Source organism: Oryctolagus cuniculus, chromosome 7 (genome assembly GCF_964237555.1).
Source record: "Oryctolagus cuniculus chromosome 7, mOryCun1.1, whole genome shotgun sequence".
Classification (NCBI taxonomy): Eukaryota; Metazoa; Chordata; class Mammalia; order Lagomorpha; family Leporidae; genus Oryctolagus; species Oryctolagus cuniculus.
Genome location: NC_091438.1, coordinates 28,067,134 through 28,089,749, shown reverse-complemented (window position 1 = coordinate 28,089,749; position 22,616 = coordinate 28,067,134).

The window sequence follows — 22,616 nt, the reverse complement described above, 5'->3', positions numbered from 1 at the left end:
TGTTCTCATCTTCCCTCTACAGAGTTAGAATTTAGCCTCCTGCTATCCTTCATCACATCATTCCCTGACCCCCACCCTCTGGCTCTGATGTCACTGCCTCTGCATTTAAGCTTTCACTTTGGCATCGCAATTCCAGTAGAGTGACTTCACCCAAGGAAGGCAAAGGAAGGAAACTCTTGCATTGGCCTGAATTAATAAGGGTGAAAGGGGAGAAGTCTAATCTTTCCAGTGCAGAAGATGTGTGCATTGTTTGTTGTGAGCAGCCCTTAGGGAGGGAGAGATTTCAATTTCAGCATTTATGTGGCACATTTTTCAATTAGACAATATACTGTATGGCATTTCCCTTCCTCTTTCCACCCCTCTCTTTTATTGCCACATGACTTCATCTCCCTGTGTGACGGACGGAGCCCATTGGGCTCAACACTGATAAAAAACATCTGTGGGAGAAAATTTGTAATTTAGAAAACAATTAAGTACATCCATTTCAATTCATTTACTTGGCCAGAGAAAGAAAAGTCCTTTCAGAGAGGTAACTTGATCTACAGTGGTCATGGATTAAAGGGAACGTGGTTCTGTTTTCTCCAGGTTGTAGTATGGAAGAAGACATCTTAGCCCAGAGGAGTAAAGGTAGAAATAAAACTCAGTCTTGCTCGATGTTGTCTGCTTTAGCAAAGAATAAACCAATAAGCATTTCCCTGATTTTCTAACTTCTTCTCATTTTAAGACATTCTTCTGAATCCAAAGAACATGCACAGGCTTCCTTGAAGGATGCACATTTCCTTCTGTCAAATGCTCACCAGATGCTCGTTTGCTATGGGAGCTCTGTAAGTGAACCTTGGTTGACTGCTAAAAACCCCATCCAAAGGACTGAACAGCGTATGGGGTGTGTGTGTGTGTGTGTGTGTGTGTGTGTCTAGCTTTGTGAATGTATGTTTACTCTTTCCCTTCTACTTTTCTTCTCTAGCACTGAGCACCCAAAGGTCCAGAGGTGTTCAGAATCTTCACAGATCATTACCTAACTTTTTGTCTGAAAAAAAAAAAAAAGTTTTAATGCCCAGGAGTTTGACTCAGGGTGCCTCTCCACCTTACCAGAAACTAGTATTTAGGTAAAAGTTATAACCACTATTCTCACTTGCTGAATACCTAGCAGTCATCTTGTTCGTATCTTGAATATTTTATGTACTTATCACATCCATACCATTAAGCAGGCATTGTCATTACCATATTTTACAGCTAACAAATTGATGGCTCGATTTGTAAAATTTTAATACATTTACCCAAAGAAAATAAGGGAGTATTTAAACCACATTTCTCAGTTTCTGGGGCTCATGTTCTAAAATACCAATTGCAGAGAAATAGCAACTGAGGAAATAAACTCTTGAAGATCTGATCTAGGGAAACCAATGAATTGAAAGTCTCTTGCCGGGGCTGGTGCCGTGGCTCACTTGGTTAAACCTCTGCCTGCGGTGCCGGCATCCCATTTGGGCGCCGGGTTCTAGTCCTGGTTGCTCCTCTTCCAGTCCAGCTCTGCTGTGGCCCAGGAGGGCAGTGGAGGATGGCCCAAGCCAGGAAGAAGCACCTGGCTCCTTGCTTCAGATCGGCGCAACGCCAGCTGTAGCGGCAATTTGGGGAGTAAACCAACGGAAGGAAGACCTTTCTCTCTCTTTCTCTCTGTCTATAACTCTACCTGTCAAAAAAAAAAAAAAAAAGAGAGAGAGAGAGAGAGAAAGTCTCTTGCCATGTGTAAGAGTTAAGACAAAAAGTAAATATTGGCATTTTGAAAACAATTCCCATCAAGTGGCAAGTTTTCCAAAATTTCAAATGTATGTACATGTCTTGATTTCAGTTTTATAAAAATATAGTCATATCTTCTTGAAACTTGAAAAAAAGAGAATATATATAGAATAACTAGCTAGTGCTCCACCTAAATTAGCTCCTCCATTAAACCATCTCCATCCATTCTCACTCATATCCTCAATTTCCCTCAAACTTTGTAAAACACAGGATCATCAAAGACATTGCTGAAGTTTCATTACAGTCCCCACTCAACGTCATCACCAGTGTAGTCTAAAGACCTACAAATAAAGATCTGGAAGCGAGCATTTTACATTACCTGAAATATGTTAGCTATCAGGAAGCTCATTCAAGGAAGGAGCCAGTTGGTGGAAAAGATTCTAAAAGAGACTTCACTTGTTTTCTTTTAAAATCAGCCTTGGGAACAAACATAAAACATACCAATTTTCACAGCATGTGTTTCATTTTGCCTATTGTAGACAGGGAATGCAATTACAATAATATCATGAGGCCATATGGAAGTGTGGGGTTAGGGCATACTCATTTTGTAATAAGCCAGTGTTGACTGACAGGATCACTCAACAAGTGGGCCACATTGGCACTAGGAGGGCTGGAGGCTAGGAAACATGAACAAAGAGCAGATTTGATGTTTGTGAATGGATGGTAAAGAGAAAGGGGGTGTTGGGATTAAAGAGGACTTGACAGAAAGAACTCGCAGGAAGTAAAAAAACACTGGTAAAGCTGTGGTTAAACCAAGGAGCCTACAGCCTACTAAAATGAAGGATTTAGGCTTCTGGGTAGGGAATGCAGAGGTGATCTTATCAGGATAATGGGAACAGTTTGATTTAACTGGTGAGGTAGGAGGATAAAAAAACAAAAACAAAAAAACAAAAAAAGTAGATTCCAGTAGTAGAGTGCATGTGGCCCTAAAGAATGTCCCTGCTATAATTCAGAGGCTAGGAGATCATTGTGGGCTAGAATATTCAAGGCACACCTGCCAGAGCCTCTTGTAGGATGTACGGTGAGCTAAGGCAAGATCAGGGGAGTTGCTTGTTAAAGGTGAACAATAGTATAAAGGTAATAGTGAGTATGATAATATCAAGACAAAGGTTAAAATGTAAATATATCTAAGCCTACTGAGCCACCTGCAACCCATACACCCATCGTTACCCCACCTCTACCCCACCATGAGTCCAACAAGGAAGCAATGATGATAACAAGACCAGAGCAACTGCATTCCCCTGAGCTAAACACCCTTGCTGAGAAAGGCCAATGCTGCTCATGGTGTGTTGCTTTCAGTTTTTGTTTTGGTTTAGTTTGATTTTAACCTTTCCAGGTCAGCTCAGGACAATGAGGCAATTCAACCTCAGAGGTACTGCTGCACTTATCGGAACCATTTGTCTTCTTTGACTTTGAAAATCAGGCAGCAAATGTTACAAAATAAGATTTCCAGTCTTTCTGGCCTCTGTTCATGTCAAGAATGCCCCAGGACTGCCCCAGGAGAGGCAGCAACCCCTTAGATCATTAGGAAACCCTGGAGCTTGCTAATAAAAAGAAAATGATTTTCCATACAAAGTAAACAGATCCCTCCTGCACATCTAAAAAGACTTGGCTTCAGATACGGAGGAAGGTTTAGGGTGGAGTTACAGAAGCTCATTCTCAGCTTGAATTTTCATATTATTCTTCAAAGCACAACAGAACCCCTTGTCAGGAGATATTCAACAACTACATCTTTGTACCAGCTGTAAAATAGCTCGAGTGTCCTTTCTCTCTTGATGTTCCTTTAAGGGCCCCAGTAGAAATCCTTTAAGAACCAGGAAGTGAAGCCTAGGGGATCTTCCCTCTTCTGTAGAAAGATCTAGTCTGCTCTGGTTTTCCGAAGAACTGAAGCTTGATCTTTAGCATCAACAGAACATGCTAGGCATATTCTGAACAAAAGGAATCCTCTCCCTGGGTTCAAACTGCTTTGTCAATGCACATATGACCGAGATTTGTATAACAAAATTCTTTTTGTGAATTGAGGAGTGTGTGTATGTATGTGTGTGTGTGTGTGTGTGAGAGAGAGAGAGAGAGAGAGAGAGAGAGAGAGCCTTTCTTTCCAACATCATCTTTTTTATTTATAAAACACTTTTGAGCTTACTGGCAGAAAGACACAGCCTAATGTATCATGCAAGGTGGTCTATTCGGAGCCATCTCCTTTAACATCGGACAACTTTAAGTGTGGCCCATTTTAAATGGGTCACCAGATGTATTGTGTTGTCAGTCCTTCCTGGAATTGTAGCAATAGATCAGGCTTTCAAAAGTTGGAGTATATGTGGAAATGCAGCACGGCTGGTAGAGCTTAACAACAGAAAGAATAAAGGAATCATGATGAGACCTGATAACTGGGAAGTAAAATACAACTAAATGTGTTTGGTCTTAATGCTAGTATCTTTTTTCTCTCTAGCAAAACTTTGAATCTTTGTTTTGTTTGAATTTGCTTTGGTTTGATTTCTTTTTTTTTTTTTTTTTTTTTTTTTTATCTTTTATTTAATGAATATAAATTTCCAAAGTACGACTCATGGGTTACAATGGCTTTCCCCCCCATACCGTCCCTCCCACCCACAACCCTCCCCTTTCCCACTCCCTCTCCCCTTCCATTCACATCAAGATTCATTTTCGATTATCTTAATATACAGAAGATCAGCTTAGTATACCTTAAGTAAGGATTTCAACAGTTTGTTCCCACACAGAAACATAAAGTGAAAAATAATAGATGATTTTTTTTTTAAATCATGATGAAATCGGATCAGACCTATTGTCATGTTTAATCCCAGTGAGAGTCAAGTTGGGAATTGATAATTTCTTTTTTTTTTTTTTTTACAGAAGATCAGTTTAGTGTACATTAAGTAAAGATTTCAATCGTTTGCACCCCCATAGAAACACAAAGTGAAATATACTGTTTGAGTACTCGTTATAGCATTAAGCCTCAGTGTACAACACATTAAGGACAGAGATCCTACATGAGGAGTAAGTGCACAGTGACTCCTGTTGTTGACTTTACAAATTGACACTCCTGTTTATGGCATCAGTAATCACCCTATGCACCAGTCATGAGTTTCCAAGGCTATGGAAGCCCCTTGAGTTCTCCGACTCTTATCTTGTTTAGACAAGGTCATAGTCAAAGTGGAGGTTCTCTCCTCCCTTCAGAGAAAGGCACCTCCCTCTTTGAAGACCTGTTCTTTCCACTGGGATCTCACTCACAGAGATCTTTTCCCCAGAGTGCCTTGGCTTTCCATGCCTGAAATACTCTCATGGGCTTTTCAGCCAGATCCGAGTGCCTTTAGGGCTGATTCTGAGGCCAGAGTGTTTGATTTCTTACCACCAGATGGTTGTATTTCATTTATTCCTTTGGCCTTAAGGACAGGAGGCACTGGCCCTGTTAGTGAGGCCTTTTCTTCCAGTCTTGGTAACATTCATCCAGGCCTTCATACTAGGGCGGCCGAGATGCTCCTTCCTCTGCACACTTGTCAACAGACTCAAGTTCCAAGGCTAATACGTCCCAGGGATCTAATGTATAGCATGGGTGGAAATGAATGTGTTCATTAATTTGGTTGCGGTATATCAGCTACTCTGTGGCAACATATGACAGTACAAGAGCAAAGGCAGTGCCTTCAAGGGCCAACAGTCTAGAATACAGAGATAAACAGGCATAGTCATGGGATGTCATCAACATAATGTCAGATACATCTAATACTTCGGAAAAAAAAGTGAGGAGGAAAGGGGAGAAACAAGGAGAGCTTCTTTAATAAAGCAGTTTTGTAGCAGAGACCCAATGAGAAAGGGTCTTACCAAGCAGAGAAAATAGCAAAAATAAATCCCAGAGGCAAGGGTGTGCTTGGTCACTCCTGGAACAGCAGAGAGGTAAAGGCCCCACGTGCACACGAACTCAAATCTTCCTAAAATTAAATCTGAAGGAGAGCAGTGGGATGGGAGAGAACTTGGGTTATTCTTACTTCATGGGAAGTTGAATTTGAGATGGAAGGATATAAATTAACCCGCTTGTGACCCCAAGCAAGTGACCACAGAGGGTGTGTGGTGAGATGGGTGTGGGAAGAGAGGGCAGACCTTTGCCCACTGCAGCTAATTAACAACCACTTTTAGATGGGAGGCAGGGCAAGTGCTGTGATGCCAGATTCCAGGCAGTGGCTGCATCCACGTTGTCCCTTTGTTCAGGGTTTGCACAATCATTCTGTTGATTTTAGTGTGGAAACTTAGCCATAGCAATGGGGTTTTCTAAATTTTAACTGAAATAAGCTTTAGTTACCCCATAAAATTTGTTTTTAGGAAAGAAAAGAGGGAAGACATTTTATTCACTGATCTCCACACTGAACTCTTGCTAATTCTTCTCCCTCATCCTGCCATTACCTGACTCATCAGTCTTTCCAGAGTTAGAAGTTTCCCCCACTTCCTTTCTCTCTCTTTTTCAAAAATATTTCATTGACAAGTAAAGATTGTATATATTCAAAATGTCCAATGTGATGATTTTATGTATGTTAACAGTTGTGATGCATCAACAAAATGAAGGGTAAAAACCATGTGATTTTCTCAATAAATGCAGAGAAAGCATTGACAAAATACAGCATCTTTCATGATAAAAACCTTAAAAAATTCGGTATAAAATGCCTCAATACAATCAAGGTAATATATGGCAAACCCATAGTGAGCATCATATTGAATAGGAAGAAGTTTACACTAGGATTGAGAACCAAAGAAAGTTGCCCACTCTTACCACTATTATTCAATATAGTTCTGGGAGTTTTAGCCAGAGCCATTAGATAAGAAAAAGAAAGCAAAGGGATATGAATTGGAAAGGAGGAAGTCAGTTTATCACTGTTTGTAGTTGACATGATCCTTTATATAGGAGAACCAAAACAACTCCACCAAGACTACTAGAATTGATAAGAGAATTTGGCAAAGTTGTAGGATACAAAATAAACAGAAAAACATCAGTACCATTTTCATACACTAACCATGCTCTGGCTAAGAAAGAATTTATAATATCACTTCCATTCAAAATAGCTACCAAAAAAATTGGAATACTCCAGGATAAATTTAACCAAGAAATAAAAAGATGAAAATTACAAAGCATTAATGAAACAAATAGAAGAAGACATAAAAATGGGAAAAAAAATCTTCCTTGTTTCTGGATTGAAAGAATCATCATCATCAAAATGTTCCCACTACCCAAAGCAATTTACAGACTCAACATGCTCCCAATCAAAATACCAAGGACATTCTCATTTTCCTCCAAACTCTGATATACCGCAACCAAATTAATGAACACATTCATTTCCACCCATGCTATACATTAGATCCCTGGGACGTATTAGCCTTGGAACTTGAGTCTGTTGACAAGTGTGCAGAGGAAGGAGCATCTCGGCCGCCCTAGTATGAAGGCCTGGATGAATGTTACCAAGACTGGAAGAAAAGGCCTCACTAACAGGGCCAGTGCCTCCTGTCCTTAAGGCCTTAATAATAGATGACTCTTTTCTTCTTCCACTGGTCTTTGGCTTGAAGATCGTTTTCTGACACTGTCCATGAGCTGTTCCCCTACTCTGTAGGTTATATCCCAGTTTGAATCTGTCTCCCAAAGTTTAACCTGCCTCTTGACTTCCATCCTTACCCTGCAAGCTTAAATAGAAATAGAAAAGTCTAGGGATGTCAGCTTTTACACCACCCACTTATTCAACCAACACTTCGTGAACAACTACCACATGTTGGTCATTGTATCTAGATGTTGAGAATGAAAATGTGAATACTGCATACCTGGCTTATGCAGTGCAGGATAATAAGCAGACAGAAAGGAAAATGTTCCCTTTTAAAAACCCAGCTTCATCCCCTGGTTTTATATGAGGACCCATGCTGAGAATCTCAGTGCAGCCCTCACTTCATAAATGACCCCTGGGTGGAATTCCTGAAGAATCCAATATTTATTCATCAAGGAGAAACACCTTCCTGGAACCTTGAATATAAACTAGACATTCCCATCCCCTTTGTTCTCTTTCTTGTGTGCTTGCTTCATAGCATTTACCATGATTCAAGTCATGCATTTATTTGAAGACATGTTCACTTGTTCTCCACCCTTCAGTGACTTTTAAAGTTACCTAAATCTGTTTTGCTCCCGGCTGTGTCTCTAGTGCCTAGCTCAATCCATGGCATGTATTAGGTATTGAAGAAATGTTTAGTTACTTGGGTAAGTAAACAGTTCAACAAATGCATCAAGTTCTTATCATTGATTTGGAGAAGGGCATCAAAGATTGGAACTCACATTCTTACATGCTTCTCTGGAGGAGGGGCCATTATGATCACATCCTGCATTTAAAGTAACCCATCCTAATTTCCCAGGAAAAATATCATTTCAATATACCTATTTGTACACTCAGTCATCTGGTCTCACCCTTCTTCCTGATCGACAAAGAGTTGAACCTGCAAGGTGGAACAGTGATTTGAGCATTGTTCACCAAACCCAGACCAAGGCTTACATTAAGAGTCCTTATCTTTTCCTTAGCCAAGAGTCTAATATCCTATTTTAGACAACTTGGGCTCCTAGATTCTTAAAGCAGTTCTTCTGGAGCCAAGCCTTGTGGCCAAAGTCTCTGCCCACATTCCAGAGAAGGCTAGAGTTTCTCATTAATCTCTGTCTGGACCCTGTCCATGCATTAGCACACTGAAATGTGATGAGGAATGAAGCGCCTGACCCATACAAAGTTCAGCTAAAGAGCTGCTGCCTCTCTGAGACCAGTTGTCCCTGACTTCTCACCTCGCCCAGGCATAGCACATTGAGTCAAAGAGGTCATTACCACACTCTCACTACCAAGTGGTCTTTCATCACTCCAAAAGGTGTGTGAAGGAGGCCCTCATTTGTGCCCACATCTGCCACCAACAGAGAGCAGTCTTCTGGAGTTGAGAAAGAAAAAGTGCTTAGGTTCTGCCTAGCAGAGCTGAGACTCTTCGCCCAGAATGAAAATCAAAAAGCAAGATCTAGAAATGATTCATCCTATCACAGTTTTTGCTGCTTTATATATTGTACCTATTATTTATTTTTAGAACTTCATATTGTAAAGCTTGAGTATGGAAGTAAGAAGAGTTGTCCCAGGTAAAATATGGGAATACCAGAGTGGTCCAGAGAGAGCAGCAAGCCTCAGAGACTTGTTGGAGCAGAGGTTATTTCTTCCAGAAGGTCTTTGGTACAGTTCTTCTGTACTGTAGTACGGTACTGACAAGCTCAGAGGGTCACACTGCCCAGCCTCAACTCTAGTTCTAGGTAAGTTGTTTACATGCTCAGCTTCATTTTACTGGTATCTAAAATGGGAATAAAGACGATACTTACCTTCTAGGAATATTATGAGTTTTTAATGAGTTAAGGCATTTAAAGAATTTACAGAAGTGCTAAGTAAACAGCAATAAATATGTGTTCTTTTTATTTAGCATCAAAAGACTGAATCAGACATTGGATTGGAACCTTTCTAAAGCCATCTCCACCTCTCTATTCTAACACAAAAGTCATTTGTAAAATGAAGGAATTTTATAAATTTGGAAAAGAAATTCAATCTAAATAGTGATAATTTATCAGTGCAATAATCTGTACTGTAGCAATTCTCTCGAATTGGTACACAAAATTCTGCGTGTATGTACATATATGTATTTATCCAGAAAGGAGGCTTATATTTTTCATCAGATTCCAAGCTCCAAAAATACAGAAAGTCAACTCTTCTGTAGTGTCCTGAGACAGAGTGGTTAAACCAACAAAAAGAAAACCTAAAGTGCAAGTTGTTTCTGTGGCTAAGTTAATTGCCACACACATTTTCTATAGACAAAGAAAGAATTGCATTGCCACAATTTTTGTAATGTTCTAAAATTAGTTAAATGGACTGTAGCTACAAAAAATCATAAAAAGCTTATTAAGCACCTACTAAGTGCAGATTCAAGGAGGTGAATTAATACATTAAATTAATAAAGAGGAAATGATAAATTATGTAAGGACAAGTGCTGAGAAGCAAACGCCATGGACAGGTTTAGATCCTGACCAGCAGAAGGCCATCAGGTCTTTCTAACCATCAACTCCCACAGTGAATGTTTGCCTGGGGCCTCCCCTAGAGGGTCTGAAGCCTGGCCTCTCCTGATTAGCCTATCCAGTGGAGGGCTGGCCCTCCAAATCAGGGGCTGCTGGCTGTGGGTCATCCCAGACTCCAGCTTAAGGCCCAGGGCTCTTCAGAGTTGCCATTCCTCTGTGAAGGAATTGTCTGACATTATATATAAGTGAGACACTGATCTCGTTAGGAAGAGAAGGGATGTACCACTACTGTTACCCACACACACTAAGGAAAATTAATAAATCAAGTTTACTTAACTCTACTTGCTATCTTCCTTACAAGTGTTCCTCAAACAGAATTAAATATTAAATTAAGAGTGGGCATTTGGCATAGCGTCTAAACCAAATCTTGGAATGACCACATCCCATGTTGGAGTACCTGGGTTCATGGGAGTACTTGGAGTACCTGCATGGGAGACCCAGAAGAAGCTCCTGGCTCCTGGCTTTGGATCAGTGCAGCTCCAGCCATTGCAGTCATCTGGGGAGTAAACCAGCAGATGGAAGAAGACCTCTCTCTCTCTCTCTCTCTCTCTCTCTCTGCTTCTGCCTCTCTATAACTCTGCTTCTCAAATAAACAAATAAATCTTTAACAAAAAATAAGAAACAAGAAATGACAGGGGAAAATACTTCTTATATACCTCTGTTTCAAAGAAAGGGCCAAGTTATTAATATTCCAGAGATAAACTTGCATTTTGTGTCAAAAAATTGATACGTCAGGGCCAGCATTGTGGTGTAGATGGTAAAGTGCTACCTGCTACACCAGCATCCCATATAGCCCAATTTGTGTCCTGGCTGCTCCACTTCTGATCCAGATCCCTGCTAATATGCTTGGGAAAGCAACCAAAGACAGCCTAAGTGCCTGGGCCCCTGCAGCCCACATTGGAAGATACAGAAGAAGCTCCTGGCTTCAGCCTGGCAGATCCCTAGCCATTGCAGCCATTTGGGGAGCGAATCAGTGGATGCAATATTTCTCTCTCTCTCTCTCCCTCTCTCTCTCTCTAACTCTGCCTTTCAAATAAATAATAATCTCACTATGATACAACATTATGTCCTATACCTTAAATATAAACAATTAATAAAAAGAAAGAAATTGTAGGTAGATCAGAGCCATTCCCAAAAAGGTTTACTGAATGGAGCTCAAAATGCCACTGGATAGTTCATTATTTAATGGGTCTGTCTCTCGTAATTTGCGTTTCTGCTTTACCAATGCATATTGTCAGAGAACATCTGGTACGCAGAGAAGGCCTATATGTCACATTTCTTTTTCCTTCTTGACAAATACTCCGAGAGTGGGTGAGAACCAGGCATTCCTTCATGACATATTTTCTTCTTACAATAACCCAAATCCTTACAATAAACATATTTAATCCAATGGTGCAGGGAAATTGAAGCCTTCTTGTTCTTGCTCAGTTTCCAAGCACCAGTGTATACTGCTTCCCGAAGAAGCAGTTTGTAGGAGTTCCTTTTAAGAGACTATTTAATAACCTCTATAGTGCATAGCATAAACATATTCCACAAATTAAAATTTTCTTAGTATTTCCTGATCTCTGCCATTAAAGACATTGAAGAAACTCAGTGAAGACAATTTTGAAGTGTCTTCCCAGCTTGCTTCCTCCTTTAACTGTATCCCTCCCCTATAACCCATTCTTAGAAGTGAGAGAATGAGATATATACTGTCATATTGTACAGTGGTGACCTTACTCCTTGGCCACAGCCAACTTGACAAGGAGTGAGATGTGAAACTGACCTGTAACAGAATGAAGTGAGAATGGAGGACAGGAGTGAGAGCTAGCAAGAAAGGGCCCATCTCTCCAACAGCCACTCCTGTGGCTGAATCCAGAACACACGAATTGGACAGCTGAGGGTATTTGTTTTTTCTGGGCTAGGGAGTGGAGAATGCCACCCACAGGAAAAGAGAAAAATGAAGTGAATATTCAGAGATAAAGAAGTTCTACCTCCTGGACCCTAACAGCTTTCTCAATTCTATTATCATTCTCATCAATGAGCTTTATATGTTACCCTGACATTCAGGTACTAATATTCCTTTTTTTTTTTAACCTCATTAGACTAGTGATCTAATCATCGATGTGATTATAGACTGAGTGTCTGACATTTTTTTCTAGCACCTTGATTTTCTTCATCTTGAATGTGTTATCTGAATTCTCTATATTCTATTTCCCTTAGTGCCCTGGCCCTACACTTTGTATGTACATTCCTTTGCTGAGGGCCCACATATGACTGAACTACCTTCTTTTAATTTATATTTCCAGTTTTCATAGATTCAGATGAGTCATTTCTTGTCTAGGGCGATGCTTGTTACTGCATTCCTCAAGTTCCATAGAGGGAAACTTGAGGGGCAAGGATTTCCATTCCACTTCCAGTCAATAATAGAAACAGCAATGACTTCTCTCATTCACATTGGGAGAAGGGAATTGTAACTCTTCCTGTATTTGTCTCTGTAAATATTGACCCTTAAGAACTGACTCTCCTGATAGGGGGTAGAGCTGGGATGCGGTGGGCAGGTGGAGGCAATCATATGTCAAGCTCTAGGCTTGTTTGGGTAGGGAGAGGCAGGGCACGGGAGTAAACCTTGTTAGGGCTGAAGATCCAATCTTGCCTTACACATAATAAACTAATATTTGATCACTGATCCCTGGGTCTATTTCTAAATTGCCTAAACCATTTAAATGAAGAATACGATTGGCTCCTTTGAATCTTCAGCAGTATCAAAGATACATTAAGGAATGTTAAGTCTTATGAAAGAAATAAATTTCAAACTACAGACTAAGTATACTTCTGAAGACTCAGATGTGTTATTATCAAATAAAAGATCCATGATCTACCAGTCTATCTTAGTTGTTTTTATTTCATAAACTTGAACAAAGTAACATATTCTACTCAGTGACTGCAGCCAAAAACCTTCATGTCTTCCTGGATTCCCATCTTTCCCTTACTTAATAACATCCAAACAATCCCCAATTCCTATTGATTTTACCTTTTGAGTATTTCCTCTACTCCTATGGACACTGTCTAAGTTCAAGCCCCTTTGTCAGTAATTTTAGTCACTTCTGTAGCTTTATAGTTGTCTTCTTTGCCTCCAGCCTTCTTTACATCATAGTAAAATTACCTTTGTGGAATAAATCTGATATCAACGCCCTGACTAAAACCTTAGGCAGTCCCTTTTCTTGTTGAAAATCTGAACATGTTAAGATTTACCCCAGTTGACTCCCAACCAACAAGTTTATACGCCTTGATTTTCTTCTTTTATGTTCACTATGTCTCAGCATCTCTACATCCCCACCATGCCCCACACTGATACCTCATGTGGGGAGCAACTCGGACTAGACTAAGTTACTGGAATTAAGACTTATTCTATGCATCTGCTTTCCCACAATATGGCGCTGAGAAGGGAAACAGCTTCTACACAGCTGCCTCCAGTTCAACCAATAAACTGTAGGACCTGCTCCTGATTGGAGGAGAGCAGCGTACTCGGCGTTGTGGGTAGCAGAGTTGGGATTGGTGGAAGAGGACTATAAAGGAGGAGAGAGACGGCATGCACCAGGAACATCTAAGGGGAACATCTATCCGAATAACACCTGTGCAGCCCCCGAGAGAGCCGGCTGGCGGTGTGCCGCTCCCCTGCGGAAGTGGGGAATGTGGCAGGGGGAACCGCCCTTCCACGGAGGTGGAAGGGACGGTAGCCAACCCGGGAAGGACCAGCAGCCAACCCGGGAAGGACCAGCAGCAAACCCGGGGAGGGCCGAGCAGACGAAAGAACAACGCAGGGTCCTGTGTCGTTCCTCCACGAAGAGGGGGAGCGACATAATGGTGCCGTGACTCGGATATGAAGCCTAGGCAGGGTTTAGTGTCGTTCCTCCATGAAGAGGGGGAGCGACACCTCAGCTACATTGTCATATTCACCGATTCTTAATTTCCAATTCTACAAAGGCAATTCAGTGCCCAGCCATTTCACTTTGCCTGAAATATTCTTTCCCCAGCCTCTCCACTTCAATAAAATCCTTGAAGCGCCAGGCAAAAATTTAGCTCATAGTTGCTGTAGGTTCACATTTTCTCCTGATTGTGTTTCCAAACTATTCTCTCTCTCATTATCTCCTCCCTAAGCCATTTTGAATCTACATAACTAAATTATATTCTCCATTGTGCATTACCAATCCAATCGTATCTAATACTCCCTTATTTCCCATGATTTTAGTTCCTGGTACAGTTTCATTCTGTCCAGTTCTGTTTTTGTCTAATTCCTGTAACATTGCAATGTACACGTCAGATGATTCAATTCAATGACCTAGACTCCCAGTTTCTTAAATTCCTCTCTTCCAGTGATGTGTTCCTCTACACTGCATGAGCCATTGATCTATATGTTCATAACCCATCAGTGCCAGTGCTGTGCCACAGCAGATGAAAGCCCTGGCCTGCAGCACCAGCATCCATGGATGCTGGTTCGAATCCTGATTGCTAGGCCGGCGCCGTGGCTCACTAGGCTAATCCTCCACCTTGCAGTGTCAGCACACCGGGTTCTAGTCCCGGTTAGGGCTCCGGATTCTGTCCCGGTTGCCCCTCTTCCTGTCCAGCTCTCTGCTGTGGCCCGGGAAGGCAGTGGAGGATGGCCCAAGTCCTTGGGCCCTGCACCCCATGGGAGACCAGGAGAAGCACCTGGCTCCTGCCATCAGATCAGCGCGGTGCGCCGGCCGCAGCACGCCAGCCGCAGCAGCCATTGGAGGTTGAACCAACGGCAGAAGGAAGACCTTTCTCTCTGTCTCTCTCTCTCACTGTCCACTCTGCCTGTCAAAAAATTAAAAAATAAAAAATCCGAATCCTGATTGCTCCACTTCCAATCCAGCTCCTTGCTGATGCACCCAGGAAAGCACTGGAGAATGACCCAAGTGCTTTGGTCCCTGCAACCACATGGGAGGCCTAGAGGAAGCTCCTGGCTCCTGGCTTTGGATCAGCTCAGATCCGACCGTTGTGGATCAGATGGAAGATCTCTCTCTCCCTCTCTGTATCTCTACCTCTCTCTCTAACTCTTTCAAATAAAAATAAGTAAAATAACCATAACCCTAGGTGTTATCACACCATATTGATCATCTCAATTTGATTCATTCCATTCTTCCATCTGACTGTTTACTCCCTCTACTGCCCCATCCCAACTTCACAAGAATCTCCAATCCACTGTTCTCCCTATCTCTTTTCATTGTCTCTGATTTTAATGTTCTCTGTTACCTCTAATAGTCATATTAAATTCCATGGCTAATCAGAGTATTCACTTCTTTGTATACACTCACAATTCACTTCTTTGTATACACTCACAATTCCTTGTCCCTGCTGTACTCATGTGAAAAAATCACAAACCTAATTAATCCATCTTTATGCCTGCAACCACACAGAAGAATGAACTGAAGACATACACAAGATTATAACCTTTGGGTCTGGCATTGTAGTGTAGGAAGTAAAGCTGTCACCTGTAATGTTGGCATTCCATGTTGGCACTATTTCAAGTCCTGGCCTGAGAAGGAGAGGAAATTGGCCCAAGTATTTGGGCCTCTGCCATACACATGGGGCCTCTGCCACACACATGGGAGACCTTGATGAAGTTTCTTGGATCCTAGCATAGGTCTGGCCCAGCCTTAGCCATTATAGTCATCTGGAGAGTGAACCCTCTCCCTCCCTCTCTCCCTCCTCTTCCCCCTCTCTCTCCCTTTCCCTCTCTCCTTCCCTGGTTCACTCTCTCTCTCCCTCCCTTTCTCACTGTAACTCTTTCAAATAATTAAATAAATCTTTTAAATAGATATTATAAACTTTAAGTGAACTCATCTTCTACTTGATAATCACACCAAACAGTTCTATTCTATTCACTCTATTACACACTTGATGACCATTTTGTTCATTCTCCTTCTCAAACCCAATGCAACAGCTCAGTCTTCACTCACAGATGATCTATTTTCTTATTTAATGAACAGAATTAAAGCAAACAAGAAAGGAGTCCATAGACTCTCACCACCACCATCATCATCTTACCTTCAGAATGTGCACACATAAAGCTTGACTTCCCACCTGCTTCTAGAGAAAATTCTTCCATGGTTTTATTTAAAGTCAATGCTGAGATGGGCACTTGGCCAAGAAATTAAGATGCCAGTGGGTTAGGACACTCATGTCCCACTCTTGGTTCAAATTACTGATCTACTCTACTGATTACTCCTCCTTAGTCTCTGCTAGTCTTTCCTCTTCTTACCAAAATCTTAATGTTTAAGTGTTTCAGAGATCATTCTTTGTTCTCCTGTTTTCACTCATTTTTTGGTAATCTTATGCAGAATCATGACTTTAAATACCGTATCTATGGCTAATGACTCCTAATTTTTCATCTTCAGCACAGACTTCTCTCCTGAACTTCAGATTTGCCTATTTAATTTGTTCTTCAACATTTTTTCACTTCGTATCATCTTAAAACTCATAAATTTTGAGTTTAGGCTATTCTAAATTCCTGGTTCTTCTCTCAAATAATACAAAATATGCTCATTGGTGGTTCAGGACAAACACTTTAGACTTATCTTTGATTTATCTTTATCACACACCCCATAGCCAAACATTCAGCAAATTCAGTTGTTTTTGGTTTAAACCATATCCAGAATACAACCACTACTCATAACCTTTAGTGCTGCCACCCTGGTCTGAATGACCATCACCTCTCTACTGAATTACTGCATTATTCTAATTTAGGCATCAGCATAGTAGCTTATTGAAGGCTATGTAGCAAATATTTTCTGCTTTGTCAGTCTTATAGTCATTGTAGCAACTACTCACCTCCCTTATTGTAATGTACATAGGCATAGCTATGTTCCAATAAAGTTTGCAAATAGCAACAAGCCACTTTGGAATACCAACCACAGTTACCAACCCCTGGTCTAACTGGTCTCCCTGCTACCATTTTTGATCCACTGTTACCTTATCTCAACAAAGCAGCCAGAGAAATCCTTAACAGGCCTAATCATGTCACTTCTTCACTCAACACTGCAACAACTCCCCTCTTGGTCAGAATAAAAGAGTTCTGGCAGGCGCCAAGGCTCACTAGGCTAATCCTCCGCCTGCAGCGCCGGCACCCCTGGTTCTAGTCCCAGTTGAGGTGCCGGATTCTGTCCCGGTTGCTCCTCTTCCAGTCCAGCTCTCTGCTGTGGCCTGGGAGGGCAGTGGAGGATGGCCCAAATGCTTGGGCCTTGCACCCGCATGGGAGACCAGGAGAAGCACCTGGCTCCTGGCTTCAGATTAGAGTGGTACGCCGGCTGCAGCGTGCTGGCCATAGCGGCTATTTAGGGGGTGAACCAACGGAAAAGGAAGACCTTTCTCTCTGTCTCTCTCTCTGTCAAACTCTGCCTGTCAAAAAAAAAAAATGTGGGGAGCAATTCGGACTAGACTAGGTTACTGGAATTAAGACTTATTCTATGCATCTGCTCTCCCGCAATAGGGCACTGGGAGAGAAGTAAACAGCTTCCGCACAGCTGCCTCCAGTTCAACCAATAAACTGTAGGACTTGCTACTGATTGGAGGAGAGCAGCGTACTCGGCGTGTGGGCAGCTGAGTTAGGATTGGCGGAGGAGGACTATAAAGGAGGAGAGAGACGGTATGCACCAGGAACATCTAAGAGGAACATCTAAGGGGAACATCTAGCTGAAGGAACACCTGTGCAGCCCCCGAGAGAGCCGGCCGGCGGTGTGCCGCTCCCCTGCGGAAGTGGGGAATGTGGCCAGGGGGAACTGCCCTTCCACGGAGGTGGAAGGGACAGTAGCCAACCTGGGAAGAACCAGCAGCAAACCCGGGGAGGGCCGAGCAGACGAAAGAACAGCGCAGGGTCCTGTGTCGTTCCTCCACGAAGAGGGGGAGCGACATAATGGTGCCGTGACTCGGATATGAAGCCTAGGCAGGGTTTAGTGTCGTTCCTCCACAAAGAGGGGGAGTGACATAATGGTGCCGTGACTCGGATATGAAGCCTAGGCAGGGTCCTGTGTCGTTCCTCCACAAAGAGGGGGAGCGACAAAAAAGAGTTCTTTCAATGACACACAAGACCCTATATGATTTTGGCCCAGTCATATCAATGAGACTCATATCATACTATACTTTCTCCCTCATCCACTCCACTGAAGTTGATTTGAAACTCCTGGCTGTCTCTCAAAAAAGCCAGGCACACTCAAGACTTGGGGCACTTGCACTGACTGTTCCTTCTTGCACAGATATCCCTAGAGTTCCTGCCATCATCCTCTTTGCTTCTTTGCACAAATGCTACCTCTTCAATGAAAGCAATACAGACTATTACTTCAAACTATAATCTTCCCCCAGAACTCCCAATCCTCCTTACTCTGTTTTTTTCCAAAACTCTACTATTTCATAACATAAAATGTATTGTGTTGATATCTCCATTTATTACCTCTTAATCTCTCCTGGAATATAAACTCCACAAGGCCATGGACCCTGGATTTTGTTCTTTGATATGGCCTGAGATCTTTGAGTAGTGCCTGACACACTGTGGGTATTCAAAAGCATGTGGTGATTGCATGAATCTACATACCCTTCCTCAAACCTCAGAAATGGCATGAGTTATTCCTCTTTCTGTATTATTTTAGATCTTTGTATGCATCACAATTTTAGTCCTTTATATTCTGAATTATTACTGTTCATGTATTTGTCATTCACATTACTAAGCTATGATTGTATTGAACAGTTCAATATGTTTACTTGCAGAAAATAATATAGTGTCTATCGCATAGCAAAAAGTCAAACAAAACCAATATAATGAGTAGACAAAGGTGCTGTATACATATAGTTCTCTGACATCAAATCACTACCTCTGCAAGTCAATTATTGTTTAAAAAGTCCTCCTCAACCCAGCCCCCACCTCAAATATATGTATCCATGCACTTTACTAATTGAGATAATTTAAAACTATTTTTCACATATTTGCTTAATTAGCTTGCAGTGACCTCTGCAAAAACACTGGCCTCTGATGATTATAAGAGGTAGTTTTCTGGCATAGACACCAAAGCATCAAAGAGTCAGCTGGAACTAAGGAAAGCAATAATACAACTGGTTTTAATTACTCATGACAGGCAGCTGAATATATCTGACATAGGCCTTCTCCCCAATACATCACTCAAAACAGACCAGTTACAGGAAACTGTGCAGAGAAAAAAAAAAAAAAAAAACAAGATGGGGCCAAAAGGTGTCTGTAACACAAAGCAGATCATCTTTCACATGGATGATCTTATTCATTTTTTTCATATTTGTAAGATGGCCCCAAATCTATTAAACGGCTGGCCCCCAAGGACTTTGCATGCTTCTATGTTGGTGCTTAGGAGTGGTGGCTCAGGTTCTTGAAAGAGGACGTAGGTGAAGACTGCCCCCATTCATAAATCATTGTGTAAACCAAGAGGTTCTCCAAAGTTCATCTAGAACTGCAGGCATGTTTGCAATTAAGTCACCTATGAAGTACAGATGAGCACCTTCTACTTCTATTCAACACTCACTGAAGGGTTAACTTCATCTATAACCCAATCAGACCTGCTTTTAGCAGGAAATAGGGGAGGATTAGGAGTTGTTTGGTTATAAGCTACTCACAATTTTAACATATCTCTCTGATCAGGTACACAGAATGACCTAATGAAAGTATGACTTTGGGTGACCTTATCCTTGGATAGGCTCCTCTTTAGAGAGAAAGGAAGAGAGTCCTAACTAGGCAGGGTTTTATTTCAGGAACTAATCTTGCTACAAACTCGGATATCTGCTTGACACCTAAATCATTGCCTTCTTGTTTCTGCGCATTTCATGATTTTTTCCACTTGATGTTGTTTGATCATTGAACCTGCACTTCTCAGAGCTCACAGAACTTCAAAAGCCCTAAGTTTTTCCTGTTGCTTCACACAGCTTCCTGTCTGATGCCTCCAGAAATCCAGACTGTCCCCTGCATCTTTCTGTTTTTAACATCACCTTGCATTCTTTCCACTGAAGTTTTGAGCTCCTGTAGTGTACTAAGGTATATGATGGAAACTGAGATGCTAACCGTGAATACTCCCTCAGGGAGCTCAGAATATAACAGAAGCGTGTAGAATGGCATGTAGGCAGCCATGAGACATGTATGATGAAATGGGGCACTTAGTCCAGAGCCTGGGGAGTGAGGAAAGCTTTTCTAGAGTCAGCAGCATCTAAGCATTCTTAGCCAGACAAAAAAGAATGAAAGGCATGTTATGCTAAGGAAGGACCATCTATAAATGTCCCGGGCCATAAGTCACGATTTCAGGGAGCTACAGATAGTGCACAATAGCGGCAGGGGTAAGTAAAGCAGGCCGGGGAGCAAAGCAAGGGTAGCCCTGAAAGGTGCTCCATGTCATTCGAAAGAGATGGAAGTCACCTTATGGCATTGGGGAGTCATTGAAAATTCATACACGATATGACTGATACGTTTCAGAAAGACTGGCATCAATGTGGAGAAGGGATTTCTCCGTGAAGCTGTTTGCCTGGACCCAGGCCATATTCTTGCCTACCCTGCCTTATCTTTCTGTGTCTTGAAGAGCCCAGCTCCATACCCTTTTCCTTATCATTGTCATCAAACAAAACTAATGATAAAAGTCAGTTTGAGATGTTATTGAACATATACAAATTATCTGATCCCATGTCATAGAACCAAACTCACACTGTGAAAGAGCCTGGTAATCTCCATTCATAAATCCACCCAAATGATTCTGAGGCAGCTAAACCACGGACTACAGTTGGGAAATTAATTTAGACCATCACTTATACCACTAGCTTCCAGATGCATTGATAAACAGAAACAGCATGTTCTTCTGATTGAATTAGATTGAAGACGGCTGGAGCAGGTTGCACTCCAAATTTGTTCCCTCCATAGCATCTATGGATCTACTCTCAGGGCCAGAAAAATCAGTCCCTGGCTTGCACCCTTCAAGAACTTCCACTTCTTCAAATAACATGGCCAACTCTTAATATGGTCTATTAGGCTGTGTGATCCATCGCCAATTCTTCTCAAGATACTCTGTTCTTTACATCTGTTATTATCAACATCAAAGGGAGAACATTAATAGAATTCCCTTTCCAATTTTTACTTTCTCAGTTAAATTAAGAATGAATATGGAGTTGGGAAATTTTGTAGCATAATAAAGATTCGGAAAGTTCCTAAGGAGAATGGCAAATGACTTGACTTAGAGAAAAGTGACCAAGATCAACGTCAGTCACCCAATGGAGTTGAAGATTAAAAATGTTAAGAAAATTCCTCAAGAGGGGCCTGAAAAGAGGATTCTTCTAATTTTCTCCAAGACTTATAAAAAACTAAACTATGAGTAGCCTTCTTTTGCTGCACTGAGTCTGTTTAGAATGGTAAGCCATTTGGTTTAGTTCAGGTCACAGCAAGCTCTGATTCACACTCTCTTACCTACCCTAGAGCATGGTGAGTACCATACAATAGCAGAGTGCTGAAACAGAGGTGCTGGCAGAATCTTCCATTGAAAAGACAATGAGGTGGTAGTGTTTTTAAATAATTGCTTTCCTCTCAAGTTAGAGTTTTGACTTGAAAATGTGATTTTTATGATGATAGCATACCCATGCACTAACCCTTTTTACTTAAATTGATAATTTGCATTTCATGGAAAATTCAATATATTTCAAAACAAATATGGACCTCAATATATAGATATTGAAGTCATTTAGGGACAACAGCAATAATATTTAAACATTCTTCTTTTTTTAATTTTTTTAACTTTTATTTAATAAATATAAATTTCCAAAGTACAGCTTATGGATTACAATGGCTTTTCCCCCCCATAACTTCCCTCCCTCCCTCCTGCAACCTTCCCATCTCCCACTCCCTCTCCCATTCCATTTGCATCAAGATTCATTTTCTTTTTTTTTCTTTTTTTTTTTTTCTTTGACAGGCAGAGTGGACAGTGAGAGAGAGAGAGACAGAGAGAAAGGTCTTCCTTTGCCATTGGTTCACCCTCCAATGGCCACCGCAGCTGGTGTGCTGCAGCCGGCGCACCACACTGATCCGATGGCAGGAGCCAGGTACTTATCCTGGTCTCCCATGGGGTGCAGGGTCCAAGTACTTGGGCCATCCTCCACTGCACTCCCTGGCCACAACAGAGAGTTGGCCTGGAAGAGGGGCAACCAGGACAGAATCCGGTGCCCTGAGCGGACTAGAACCTGGTGTGCTGGCGCCGCAAGGCGGATGATTAGCCTAGTGAGCCGTGGCGCCGGCCAAGATTCATTTTCAATTATCTTTATATACAGAAGATCAATTTAGCATACATTAAGTAAATATTTTAACAGTTTGCACCCACACAGAACATAAAGTGTAAAATACTGTTTGAGTACTAGTTACAGCATTAATTCACATTGAACAACACATTAAGGACAGAGATCCTACATGAGGAGCAAGTGCACAGTGACTCCTGTTGTTGACTTAACAAATTGACACTCTTCTTTATGGCATCAGTAATCTCCCTAGGCTCTTGTCATGAGTTGCCAAGGCTATGGAGGCCTTTTGAGTTCACCAATTTCAATCTTATTTAGACAGGTCATAGTCAAAGTGGAAATTCTCTCCTCCCTTCAGAGAAAGGTACCTCCTTCTTTGATGGCCCGTTGTTTCCACTGGGATCTCACTTGCAGAGATCTTTCATTT